This window comes from Bos grunniens, chromosome 6 (genome assembly GCF_055505025.1).
Source record: "Bos grunniens cultivar Pamir isolate PY7600 chromosome 6, Bosgru_T2T1.0, whole genome shotgun sequence".
Classification (NCBI taxonomy): Eukaryota; Metazoa; Chordata; class Mammalia; order Artiodactyla; family Bovidae; genus Bos; species Bos grunniens.
Window position 1 is genome coordinate 36736590 of NC_141170.1, and position 14545 is coordinate 36751134.

At 36.0% G+C, this 14545-nt stretch overlaps 1 protein-coding gene across 13 annotated transcripts in view; it reads left to right on the forward strand.

Moving 5' to 3' along the window:
* The window catches only part of EPHA5 (EPH receptor A5), a 405634-nt gene that overhangs the window by 85596 nt on the left and 305493 nt on the right, over nucleotides 1–14545 (forward strand). The gene's annotated exons all lie outside the window — the stretch shown is intronic.

A 14545-nucleotide genomic window follows, 5' to 3' on the forward strand; every position in this document is an offset into this window, starting at 1 on the left:
GCATGCTTCTTTTTCATTTGAAAAAACTCGTATTTTGTCCACAGTGTGGTGACTTGCCCTTTAAAACTTGGATCTTTCTCAGTGGCTTCATGAAACAGGATAGTACTTTATGTCAAAGTCAAGAACAGCTTATGAGGAAGAAAACACACTTTCCTTATAGGGAAAAAATTAACCCTTATGAACCCAAACTTGTTTTCACCATGATATGCACATACCAAATAGGTAATGAGAGTTAACGTGTCTTAACTGAAGAGAAAACCAAATACCGAGAAGTCCCCTATGCCCATTGGTAGCTTCAGGTACAATTTATTTTCTAAATTCAGTATGTAATGTGGATCACCCTTGCTCAGGTTTCTTCAGGCTTGACTGTAGATTGACTGTAGATCCGGGGAAACAACACTAATCTGTAAATCATACTGATGTTGCTTATTTATCTCTAGAAATGCATTGCACCACATTTGCATCACTTCATGTGTGTATACCATCTACAATTAAGTGCATGATTATTTCTCCATGTAATCTACAGCTCGCTATTCCTTTATATATAAAGTTTTATTAAATAAAAATTATGTTTCAGATATGCCTTTACGTTTGTCAAGGAAATGAATCAGATTTTATTTAGGGTTGAATTTAAAGGAAAGTTTTAACTAACATTACCTTCACTTCTCTTTTTGAGTAACCTTCTTGGCATAGGTGAAGACGTATGTAACTGTAGAATCAGCAGTGGGAGTTAAACATAATCCATTGAATACATTGCATTGTTTTCCCTAAAATGCTTACAAAATCTTATTATTTCTAAGAATTTGTTTACCAGTATTATAAGGCAGCATGCTCTATTTGATTATCTATTTATATCATTTTTGTGAATGATATGTGGTAACTTTAGTTCAGAACACATTGACCTTTGTCTTCATCCAGATTGGTACACAGTATAAAGGACCTTTGCATTCAAAGGATACTTTTTTACTGTTGCTGGGATTAAAATATCCTGCAGGTGCTTATCATGAAAATACCTGGATGAAGTAGAATTCTGACAGGATGCTTTTAGTGCATGCATCCACTGCATCTTTCTCCTCTCATACTCTTAGTAGTTGAGGAGTAGAGGCCTGAGAGAAAAAGGAGAGGCCACTTGGTAGAAATTTCACTCCACTGGATTCTGTCTTAATGTGCTTATTACCCTACTGTGGTAGGAGGAACTAAGGCAGTGGGGTCATGAAGGCAGTAGACTGCACAGCCCCAGAAGATGTTCTACACAATGTAGTCTGTGTGAACAGTGCCTCTTGATGTTTTCCCGTGTACCAATGATATGTGGCCATTCTATGAGGAATGTCAAACATTAATTCTGTAAATAATTTACTGAGTGAATAAATAAATGTTGAAGGTTTGTCTTGGAAAATTAGGGTGTCACAGATGGTCCCATATAAATAAATATATGTGTTTAAACCTAGTCATAATATGTATGTGCAAATGTAAATGTATGAGTGTGTGTGTCATATAAAATTCCAACATAACTCTTTCTTCAATTTTAATGTGCTATCCCCAAACCTCTAAGTGGGGATCTTATTGTTTTGGAAATATCCTTGGTAGGTCAGAAATCTAAGAATCGTTCTTGACATATCCTTCCTGCTCACTTCCCAGTTTCAATACCTCACAAGGTATTTATAAATTTCCCACCCAGCTCTCATAAAATCATCCACTTCTCTCTGTTTCCTTTTTCCTCCAATCTGTAAGCATATCTTGTTGGAAAGTTTATTTTTAAATAATGAATAGCTTTTTATATAGTTTTGGTTTTTGAGCCATGTGAGTGTGTCACTCTACAAAAATACAAATCTGGTAGTTGCACAAACCCAACCGCCCAGTCCCTGCCTACTCCCAAGACACTTAAAGTACTTCAGTAGTTTCCTTTTTTTTTAAGGTTTTTAAAGTAACATTTATTTCTTAAAAGTTAACATGTGCATAATAGGAAACCAAAAAGCACAAGAAGCAAAAAACGAAGTCGTTCATAATCACAAGGAGTTTACCATTTGACATGTCCTTCTAGGTCTCATTTGTGTATTTTCACAACTAAGCATCCATTTTTATGTAATTAAGACCGTATAGTTATGTATCATGCTGTTTCACACATCATGAATATTTAAGGATGAACTGGGAGACTGGGTATGATGTAAACACACTACTGTATTTAAAATGGGTAACTAATAAGGAAATAAGGACCTACTGTATAACACAAGAAACTCTACTCACTACTCTGTAATGGCCTGTATGGGAAAAGAATCTAAAAACGCGCACATATATATGTATATGCAATAACTAATTCACTTTGTTGTATACCTGAAACTAACTCAACATTGCAAATCAACTCTACTCGAATGTATATGTATGTGTGTATATATATATATGTGTGTGTGTGTGTATATATACACACATAATTGTCTCCTTCAAATAAAGTTTATAAAATAGCCTAAGATCCTTCATGGCTTTGCTCCTATTAGCTTTCTCAGTTCAGTTCAGTACAGTTGCTCAGTTGTGTTTGACTCTTTACAATCCCAGGAATTGCAGCATGCCAGGCTTCCCTGTCTATCACCAACCCTGGGGCTTACTCAAACTCATGTCCATGGAGTCAGTGATGCCATCCAACCGTCTCACCCTCTGTTGTCCCCTAATCCTCCTGCCTGCAATCTCTCCCAGCATCAGGGTCTTTTCCAGTGAGTAAGCCCTTCCCATCATGTGGCCAAAGTATTGGAGTTTCAGCATCAGCATCAGCCCTTCCAGTGAATATTCAGGACTGATTTTCTTTAGGATTGACTGGTTGGATCTCCTTGCAGTCCAAGGGACTCTCAAGAGTCTTCTCCAACACCACAGTTCAAAAGTTAGTTATCTATTTTATAAATACTATGTTAAAATTATTATTTTTAAATAAGTAATTTTGTTTACCTTTGTACTTACCTGTAGGAAACATCATTGGTCACAAAATTGACAAATGTCTTTTAAATTAATCTTTACTTAGTCCTAAGATTCTCAGGCCAAATTTTCAAAGTTTCAAATATTAAATGGTATATGATTGGCATATTATATATTAACTGTTATAGAGGTCATCTTAGTGAGTTTGTAGACTTCAAAGCATCACATGCTAAAATGTGTTTATTTATAAATATAGCCTTATTACATACTTACATTTAATTACTTGGTTTCTTTGATAATCGAAATATGTTGTGATTTAATAAGGCTATAAATATAAGAAGCTAAAGTTGAGTAAACCTATTGTAATGATTATCATATATTAAGATTTACTAGGAGGTGACCATGTAGTTGCTGTCAGATCATTTTCATGTGACCTGATACACAAGGGCATGATAGACCTGACCCACAGTCTCTTAGCAACTAAACCTTCAAGAAGCAGAATGCTAGACAGCTCATTAACATATGGCTTCAACCCAGAAGACAACCAAGAAGTGATTCAGGAGTCCCTGTCCATTAATCAATAGCAGATCATGATCTATTATCTCCATGTCTCCTTACTTAACTTCCTTTATAAGAATTTAACTACCTTTTCCATAATTATCTGATTTTAACAAGGTAACTGTATATGCTGGTTTCTGTTATCAACTTAAAATATAGAGTCCATTTATTTTTTGAAGGCTTACTTGTATGCCTGAATTTTCTATAATAAACTGCCTTAAAGTATTCAAATTTATTTATTTGAAATATTCTTTATTTTCAGGTACTAATAATATATTGAATCCATTTATACAAGCATGTTTTCATATTTATTATTCATTATTATTTCTGAGAAAATTCATGCTATTTTTCCCTTAAGAATCATGTGAAATTTTTTTGAGTACAAAATTGTTAGCAAAAACCCATTTTGGAAGTTTCTGCTTTTTATTGAAGTGAATATGTTTGACAGAAGTAATTGAGTTCACATGAATCAAATGTTGCCTGCTGAGTTCTCTTGTGATTATGTTGCTGACTTACTCAGATGCAAGGCAAGACCACTAATCTTCATCAGTTGCTAGTGGAATGAAGTAGTAATTTGAAATTACCCCTAGATAATTATAGTTTCACTTATATCAAATGGAGGAAAGAGATTTAGATTGCGGGTCACTGCCAAAATCAGTGAGTGAAGAAGGTATATAGTGCATGCTCAAATACAGGGTAAGGGGGGTCACATGCCAAGGGCTGTGTAGAAAAAGCACTTATTAATTGTCCAACTGGGAAATGATTGCACAGCAAGGAAATGTAGTGAAAATACTGAGCTCAAGAAGGAGCCTTGATTCAGAAACAGTAAAGATACTGTAGGGAGTAGTATGTCGATCATTCAGACTTCTGGTGCATATTTATGTTTGAAACAAAATTGGCTGGAAATTTAGAATATTAGGTGTTCGCGTAATTATGCATTGGAGAGCCTAGTTATTTTTAATTAGGCATGTTACCAAAAAGCATCAAAGGGGTTGAACTTTGGTCCTATTTGGTATGCTCTTTTATGCAACAAAAGGAAACTAATATTGATTTAAAAATTTTAACAAAAGACTGATTTTGAAATCACAGAGTGATTGGTGTCAATGGTGTGTGAGTCCATGTGTGTGTGTGTATGTGCGTGTGTGTGTCTGTCTGTCCTATTGCTGTGAACCACCACTGAGACAATTAAGTGATTAAGTCATTTCATCTATTTTCAGGTATCACACTAGATTTTCTTTTTACCTCCTCACTTGAATAATTTTGGACCAATTCTATTGAATGTTATGGCTTTTTATGTTAATATTATGTTTAATATTAAAATGTTAGTGTGCTTTTTCCCCCCCTGAATCAAGGTTTCAAAACACTGGTACTATTGGTATTTGGGGCCAAATACTAGTTGTTTTGGGGGATCCTGTTCACTGTAGGACATATATCAGCTTACTGGCTTCCCTGGTGGTTCAAATGGTAAAGAATTCTCCTGCAGTGCAGGAGTCCTGGGTTTGATCCTTGGGTTGGAAAGAGTCCCCAGAGAAGGGAACAGCTACCCACCCCAGTATTCTGGCCTGGAGAATCCTGAATCAGACTCCGCTCCTGATTTTTAATAGCCAAAAATGCCTCCATGTATTGCCAAATGTTCCTTCGGGGCAAAATCTCTCTTAGTTGAGAACAACTAACTGAAATATATTCCCTCTGCCTATATTAACAGATGTGCTGCTGAAACTAAATATATTTATAGATTAGTTACCTATGCAAACGTGGACAATTTTCTAAAGAATGAAAGACCTGTACATTTCTTAAAATGGGTGTACATTTTGAAACTTGCCTAATTTAACTTGAATATAGAGACATGGAATATCTGGAAATATGCTGCTGGTGAGAGGCAACGTACTCTGTAGTTTCTTAAGCACGCAGATTCTGGACCAGAATACCAGGATTCAAATCTTGCTGCTTCCATTTATCAATTATATAACCAATGTCCAAGTTATCAGATCTCTTTATTCCTTGTTTTCCTCATCTCTGTTAATAGCTACCTCATAGCAATCCTATGAGACATTATATGAAAATTATTTAGAATAGTGCCTAGAAAACAGTGCTTATTCAATAAACATTAGCTTTGTCTTAGCTCTCACATTATACAGGAATATGTGTCTGTCTATTGGAAAATACATGGTAGCTTTGACTTATAAAAATTCTCTAGTTTATTCAAACTAGAGAGCATATCCTTGAATAGTATCATTTATCAAAGGATGATCCTACATTTTTATTTACTGGGTGGTCAAAACTGTGTAAATATATTGTAACCTCCTTTATGAAAGATTTGCTCTCCCGTTTGATATTATCACTCATTCTTTAAGTTATCGTACTAGGCACTGTCTAGTATGTATGTATACAGTTCCTGTGTCCTACGAATGCAGACAGATAGCTTACAAACATACATATGAACTCACACCTGCAGTCACAACTTATGAGAATTGTTACTGGCAGGGTGAGTGTGCAAGTTTAGGAAGGTGGTAAGAAAATGTTTCTCTAAAAGGGTGATGTTTAATGTAGAGGTGGAAAAAAAGCTGTATGAAGAGGACAGGGTACAGCTTAACAAGCAGAAGAAATCTTTCAATGCAGAGATCTATCATATTATATTAATTTTGGATATAGCTCTTTTCTTTCTACAGTTATATTAAAATGTATTTGCATATTAAAATCTGAGAATAAAAAGGATTCTACTCCCTGAAATTACCTGCTAAAAGAGGCTATTTATATACATATTATAGTTACCTTAAAGACAGAGAATGCCTAATAATACCTAGGGTCAAATAGATGCATATCAAATATGAAACAACTCAGTTTATTTCTGAGTAATACTGGTGAATGGCAACTTGCAAATTATTATACCAATTGAAAGAATAACACCTTTTGTTTTTTAAGAACTTAATGTTTTATTGGTTCAGCAGTTGTTGGTAACTTGTGAATCTTCAACTATATGTACATAGTTAAAAAAGATAAAGATTTGGCTGTAAAGGAAAGGACATAGATGCAGCAAACACTCCATAATCCCTCCTAGACAAACTTTTGCTCTTGATTTTGCATTCCTACTTTCTCACTCAGACAAGGAGTATACTAGGCAAAGTCTTGAGTCTCCCTTTCCTATCCCATATTTAGAATAAATATAAAAAATAGATGCTATGACTCAGATTTGCAGTGATAACTACTTTGTACATTTTATTTTGAGTCAGTCTCTAGAAAGTCTCGGAGAAGGCAATGGCAACCCACTCCAGTACACTTGCCTGGAAAATCCCATGGATGGAGGAGCCTGGTGGGCTGCAGTCCATGGGGTCGTGAAGAGTCAGGCACGACTGAGCGACTTCACTTTCACTTTTCACTTTCCTGCATTGGAGAAGGAAATGGCAACCCACTCCAGTGTTCTTGCCTGGAGAATCCCAGGGACAGAGGAGCCTGGTAGGAGGCCATCTATGGGGTCATGCAGAGTTGGACACGACTGAAGCGACTTAGCAGCAACAGCTAGAAAGTCTTATGATGACAGCACATTCCATATTGTTATTGTGCAAAGGAATTTTAGTATTATTGATTGGGAGCTCCATTATGACCCGTTGGATGGAAAATTGTTATATTTATGTTCAAGTGGTTCATACAAAAAAATCTCTTGATAAAAAGTATTTGTTTAAATGATGTTCATTGAATAGACTACTTTTGTTATAATAAATTAATATAGAAATATATAGAACTTATACAGAAATACAGACATAAATTAATATGAAAAGATAATTCTGAGAAAAATTGTTTAATGATAAAGGCTTTATATATTGCCATATATCTGAATTGTTATATTCAGAACTGATTTAACTTTTATAATTTAAATAATGTGCTGGGAAACCAAAAGATAGTCCTTCTGTTTTATTACTTGCTTTTTTTTATTACCCAGATCGGAGCAGAAGGATTTTCACCAAGTTTGATAACATAAATCAGTATAGCTGTCATGGGAAAAGTTGTTTGTACAGGAAAATTTAATGTTGAAAACTCACATAGTGTGATTCAACAAATATCTCCATGTTCTTAGATTCTTAAGAGCAAAAAATTAAAAAAGAAATGAATGTAAATGATAAGAAACAAAGTAGCCAACACTGGCATAAAATCATTAAGCAGACTTAAAACCTCAAAATTGATCTGAAATGACCAGGAGATTTTTGCATGCACGAAATAGAGGACTTTGGGCTTGAAGGTGATACAGCTCTCAGTTCAAATCTCATGCTTCTATTTGGTAGTTATGTGACTGCGGCCAAATACAAAATCATATTGAGTCCAACTTTCCTCCTGGGTGTAATGTTAAATAGTACACAAGGGACCTGTAGAGATAACCTTTTGATATAGATTGTAATTATATAGCTTTTGACAGTTTTAGACCTAATGAAATTGTTTCCTTTTTTCTTTCTGCTAATTACTTCTTGACTTTGGAATGCCATATTAAATACCAATGCATTCTACTGTGGTCATCAGTAAAAAATGTTGGCAAATTAGGAGAAAAAATCAAACCACAGCAAACTAGAGAAAAAGGCACAAAATGGCACTTATGTCCAATTCATTCCAATTTATGAATTACATTTTTGGAGTGGTTTTTTTTTTTATTGGCTTATAGAGGTTATTCACATGACTTAACATTTCCTCCCACTGAAGAGATTATTGGGACCAGTTTTTATCTAATTCTTCTCTTCTATACACTTTTACAGTGCAACACAATAATTTTAATAATTTGAAACCATATTATTGCTGGGCAAACCTATAAGAGATTCTTATTCCATTGTGTGGTGCTGGCCAGAGCTGCAGTATTCTTTTTAAGCTCCTTAGGTGACTGTAACATTGGCTCAGATTAATGAGTATCATGATAGTTTGGATTAAGTTTTGGTGGCTTTTAGTATTTTGTGTAAATTTGTACTCTAAAACCTCATCCAGGGAAGGCCACAGATTTTGATTCCTGAAGACCAGTTTCTCTGTGCCCCCTGACCCCATGAAGAGGTCCTACACTCATAAACCTTTTTGGCTCTCCTTGTGTATATGGCAGTCTTTTACCCAGTGTCTTTTTTTTTTTTTTTTCTGTATTCCAATAAAAACTTATTTATATAAACAGGTGACAGGAAGAAATTGGATCATAAGTTATACTTTACCAACTGATTTATACCCAAATATACTGCTGTTCAGTCGTTCAGTCATGTCCCAGCTCTTTGTAACCCCAGGGACTGCAGCATACCAGGCTTCCCTATCTTTCCCTATATCCTGGAGTTTGCTCAAACTCATGTCCATTGTGTTGATGATGCCATCCAACCATCTCATCCTCTGTCACCCCCTTCTTCTCCTGACCTCAGTATTTCTCAGCATCAGGGACTTTTCCAATGAGTAGGCTCTTTGTATCAAGTGGCTGAAATATTGGAACTTCAGCTTCTCCATCAGTCCTTCTGATGAATATTCAAGGTTGGTTTTCTTTAGGATTGAACCTGTATAAACAACACAGAAATGATAAGCATATTAATGCTTTGTCTTATTCCATCTAACTTTTCAAAGTCTTCTCTTTTTCTCCTCCTCCTCCTCTTCCTCAGTGCCTTCTTAAGAGTGCAGCCGGTTCTTCAAGGTTTCAGACTCTGAAAGGGCTTCCCACTTGACACAAGGTTATGGTCTCTTTTCCTGGACCCTGGAATATTAAAAGACAAGTCTACAGTTTCCCATACTCATCTTCAGCCCTTCTGGCCTGCAGAGAGGCCGGATAGGATCAGCATTAAAGGTAGCACTCTGTGCTTCAGCTCCCTCTATCTTTTCTGCCGCCTGTGGATTTCTTTTCTCAGATTTACAAATTTATTGCTGTCTTAAAATTTCCCCGCATTAAAACAAAGCACAGCAAATGAGTCCTGCCATGTGGCAAAACAAACAACTTAGTAACAAGTTTGATATCTTTTATTCAAGAGAAAATAATCCATGAATTGTGGGAGTATAATGCCTCGCCACCTGTAGGACCCTTTTCTTGGATTTTGAGTAGTGTGAGATTTTTAGAGCATTAGAAGAGGCAACATGGAAGCAGAAAATGATTTGCTAAGAGATCTGGATTTCCTTACAAGGCTAGCAGGTCATACTTTCTAGGGTAAGGTGGACTGACTAAAGGAGAAGGCAATGGCACCCCACTTCAGTACTCTTGCCTGGAAAATCCCATGGATGGAGGAGTCTGGAAGGCTGCAGTCCATGGGGTAGCGAAGAGTTGGACACGACTGAGCGACTTCACTTTCACTTTTCACTTTCATGCATTGGAGAAGGAAATGGCAACCCACTCCAGTGTTCTTGCCTGGAGAATCCCAGGGACGGGGAAACCTGGTGGGCTGCCCGTCTGTGGGGTCGCACAGAGTCGGACACGACTGAAGCGATTTAGCGGCAGCAGCAGCAGGACTGACTAAAACTGGGTTGTAGGATACTGGTTGCTGTATGTTAGGTTTCTCATAAGTGCAGGCTGATTTAGGTTTAGATTTGCGAAATGTGCTCGGCCGCTGCGTTGTCCTCTTGTTTTGTGGGTCCTGGTATATAAGTTGACTTTGTGTGTGTGTGTGTGTGCGTGCGTGCTCAGTTGTGTCTAACTCTTTGCAACCCCATTGACTATAGCCCACCAGGCTTCTTTGTCCATGGAATTTTCCAGGCAAGAATACTGGTGTGGGTTGCCATTTCCGACTCCAGTGGAATCTCCCCAACTCAGGAATAGAACCCATGTCTCTTGTGTCTCCTGCAGTGGCAGGAAGATCCTTTACCATTGCCTCACCTGGGAAGCCCCAAACTTTGTTCCAGTTAATTTAGTAATTCTAGATGTTTGTACCTAGAATGTTTCCAGCTTTACTTAGAACTTCATGTTGTTGGAACCAGAAGACTTGGGTGAACTTGGAAACTCTTAAGTTTCAGTCTATATTTCCCTAAGTACCAGTGCCCAAGTATAAAAGTTTTAATATTGAAAAATTATTACTGACCTATAGGAAGCTAAAATTAGTGAAAGATATATAGGTCCCAGTCTGAAACACTCTCCACCTGTCAGATGCAAAATTCATTAGTATTAATTTTATCATAACTTAAAAGCAATTCCTTTTTTTTCAAATATACATTTCATTTATGTTTTAGTCAACACATTTTATTTTAGTAAAGTGTTAACAGCTGAAAAAAAAATCAAACGAACATTTACCAAGTAAAGTACCTTTTTAAATGAGAATTGACATTTTAACATGGAAATGGATAGAGAAAAGGATATCTTTTACTTTCCTTCTTCTGCTTGTTTCTTTAGAATTAAAATGATTTATAGAAGACTGGGAAATAATTTTTCCATTTCTGTACATTCTTTCCACATCCCTTTATCAGAAGTCTTTCAAACTTCTTCAAAAAAATTATTTAAAAAATTAATTTCAAGAAAAGGACATCCTGGCTTTGAGAAAGGAGTATAAAAAAATTTCTGAAATTTGGAAACAGAAACTAGTAGTCATACTGTTTTGTTTAAAACAATTTCAGCATCAAGCATACTGAATGTTACCTGCAAAATTTACTTTCATGTCATTAGCCACCTTGGTAATTATAATAAATATTTCATCCTGAATAAAGAAAACAAAAGACAGGAGTTTAGAAGTGCTATGTTAATATGCTATTTATTGAAATAAGAATAGTAATATTTTTTCACAGTACTAAAAATGGAGCCATAATACTGATGTAAATCTTCCTGTACTTATAAACTCTTTATTATACCACAATAACTAAAACAAAATTATCCCTTTGCAGAAAAAAAGAACTTTAATTTGGGAGTGGGAACAACATATTTAAATTTTAGCACATCCAGTGACATTACTTTAGCTAATCAGGATTTAACTTATTAATTGTAAATTTTATGATTATCAGTAAAGTGGTAAAGTGTTGTCCAGAGGTTGGAAGTAGGGAGAGTATCAACCTGCCTAGTATCACACAGCCACCACATTTTAAACTTGACATTAGAATGGTATGTTAATTTCAGATTCTCCCTTCTACTGTTGTACTTTGAACAGTATATAAACACCTTTAACCACAAATTGATTTGTAGTTTGTAACCACATATAGCATCCATGGTAATCCTAAGTAAAAATCTCTGATTCTTCATAACACCATATTTCTATTATAACTAATACATTAAATATTTTCTGCTGTACATGTTTAGATTTATGTAGTATACCTCCTGTATGGATTAGCCTTGAAAAATCTACTTAAGTGCTTTGGAGGGTTGCACAGAGACCTGACTGCCTCTAAGCAACTAATAAGATGCTTAGTTTAATTTGTAGGTATCTATCTGTCTAATTGATTTATTTATATATCTAGTTTATACTATTCACAGGAAAAAAGATTAAGTATGCTGTTTACCTAAACAGTATAATTTATTGCCTTTTAATTAGACTGTATATTAGTTCAGAGGGACATGCCTATTGTTATAAAGCAGGAAGGCATGGAGTCACTAGCCCTAGCATAGTTTTTCTCTAAAATTGTATCACTCTTTAGCTTTTACATTAAAAATATGAATTATAGCTATTCATGGTCTCATAACTGGTTTTCTTTATGGAAATGCTTTTGTATCCTTTATTATTTCTGGTCATGGATGTAGATCACATCTTATCCTCTAGTGTTTGATTCTCTTTGTTGTTTAAATCTTTGTCTTCATTTATGGCTGACCAGTAGGGTTCATCCTTAAGAACTCAAGTGATTTGTTGATGTGCTTTGATCTTTTCTGAGCTTGAAGATATCCTCCTCATTCGAGTGCTGTTGATATATAGTTTTTTAAAAAGAAAAGGAAAGGGAAGAAAGAGCCACAGTTTGGGGGAAGTAACAATTAGAGCAAATGATAATTTGACTGATGGATAACTCCATTTCTTTGATGGAATTGTTAGCAGGAATCAGACATAGAGAATGAACGCTCCAAAGTTCCTGCTGTGTGATTGTGCAGGAACCTAATAATACACAGCTCCGTATGAATAAGGGCTTTTCCTCTGATGAATTCTAAGTGCTGGGGAGAGGATTCTGTTCGGACATTTCTTAAATAAAGAACAGGAGTATCAAAATTTTATTTTCCATTTTATGGATTGAGAAGTAACATGATGTGATTTCCCCCAAATTTCCCAGTACTCCCTCACACTTCCCTCTATGGCACTAACTCTAGTTTTGCACCTCACAATCAGGGAACAACATATTCACTGGCTCCTGTGAAAGATTCCCCCGTGTTCACCTAGTCCCAGTATTTTCCAATGCTAAAAGCTTCTTCTTTTAGAACCAGACTGACCCGTATTATTTATTTATTTAAAATTCTCTTTAGAAGGTTTTGTGTGTCATCTGTTTTTGCTCTTTTGGTTCAAGCATGATTTAATATGTCAACACTGGTTTGCTTAACTGACTTTGATTGTCTTCCATACTTTACTCAGAATGAGGCAGTCTCCTTTCAAGCATGTTGCTGCCCAGATAAATGAAATGTCACAACAGTGAGGTCTCCTTGTTTTATGACAGCAGTAGCTTTTTCTTGAACACAGTCAGTGGCTGGAGAGAGTGTGGTGAGGGCATTTACACAGTAATAATAGAACCCACTTAAGTCAGCCTTCCCTCTTTGGACCCAAGCAGACAAGCAGCAAAAGATAATGCACTTAAACTTAGGGGAACTTCACTCTTAATTCAGGTGAAAATGAAGTTAAATCCAAAATAGAAACTTTTCCCCCACTATGGACAAAAGGAAAAAAAATCTGTTAGTAGTTGCCTCAAAATAATACTCAAGGATAGCACCTTATTTTTATGGTTTGATTTCTTCCATGCTTTATTGCCAGTCCCTGAGATGTTATTGCTCTCAGTACATAAAGTTAGAAACTAATCCACAGGGAAAAAAAAAAAAAAATGTTTCCACTGTCTCCCACAATAAAGGTATTGTTTATGATTTTGGAACCTGGATTAGATTTTAAAGATTGGAGGCTCACGAAGCTTAGTACTTGGCACAGAGCAAATCCTCAGTACATGCTAGTTAGCTGTAAAAGTTGAAAGTGATTTCAATGAAAAATAATCCTAGAAAAACACCAATACAGTATACTAACGCATATATATGGAATTTAGAAAGATGATAACAATAACCCTGTGTACGAGACAGCAAAAGTGACGCTGATGTATAGAACAGTCTTATGGACTCTGTGGGAGAGGGAGAGGGTGGGAAGATTTGGGAGAATGGCATTGAAACATGTAAAATATCATGTATGAAACGAGATGCCAGTCCAGGTTCAATGCACGATACTGGATGCTTGGGGCTAGTGCACTGGGACGACCCAGAGGGATGGTATGGGGAGGGAGGAGGGAGGAGGGTTCAGGATGGGGAGCACATGTATACCTGTGATGGATTCATTTTGATACTTGGCAAAACTAATACAATTATGTAAAGTTTAAAAATAAAATAAAATTCAAAAAAAAATTCAAAAAAAAAAAAAAAAGCAAAAAGAAAAATAATCCTAGGCAAAGTGCTGAAGTTTTGCTTGTTTGTGTTTTTTGAACTAACATTTGCTTGAGTTGCTTTCATCACCCTGGGATATTGGCCTATCCTTCTAGGAGACTTGGAACCCTGGGAGTTGGGAGCACTCTGTCCAGTCTGCATTGAGGCAGCTTCTCAGGTCAGGGCCTGTAAAGACTGAGGAGGTTTCTGAGTGTGAGTGTATGTGAGTGTAAATGTGAACTTTTAAATTTCAATTTAAGAGAGAAATAAACTGGGCCAACCAAGCCTGTGGCAAGGAATTAAATGTATGTTAAGGAATGGAGGAGGGCACGATAACCCACTCCAGTATTCTTGCCTAGAGAATCCTGAAGCCTGGGACGTTACAGTCCATAAGGTTGCAAAGAGTTGGACACGACTGAACTGACTTAGCATGCATGCACAAGAGCGGAGAGTCCATTAATAATAAACTTTGATTATGGACTGAAAGAAGAAATTAATCATTCAGGAGACAGAGGCAAAAAAAAAATCTGAATTTTAGAAAAATCTGATGAAAGTGAAAGTCTTAATCAAGGACAACCTGCATCATCAAGG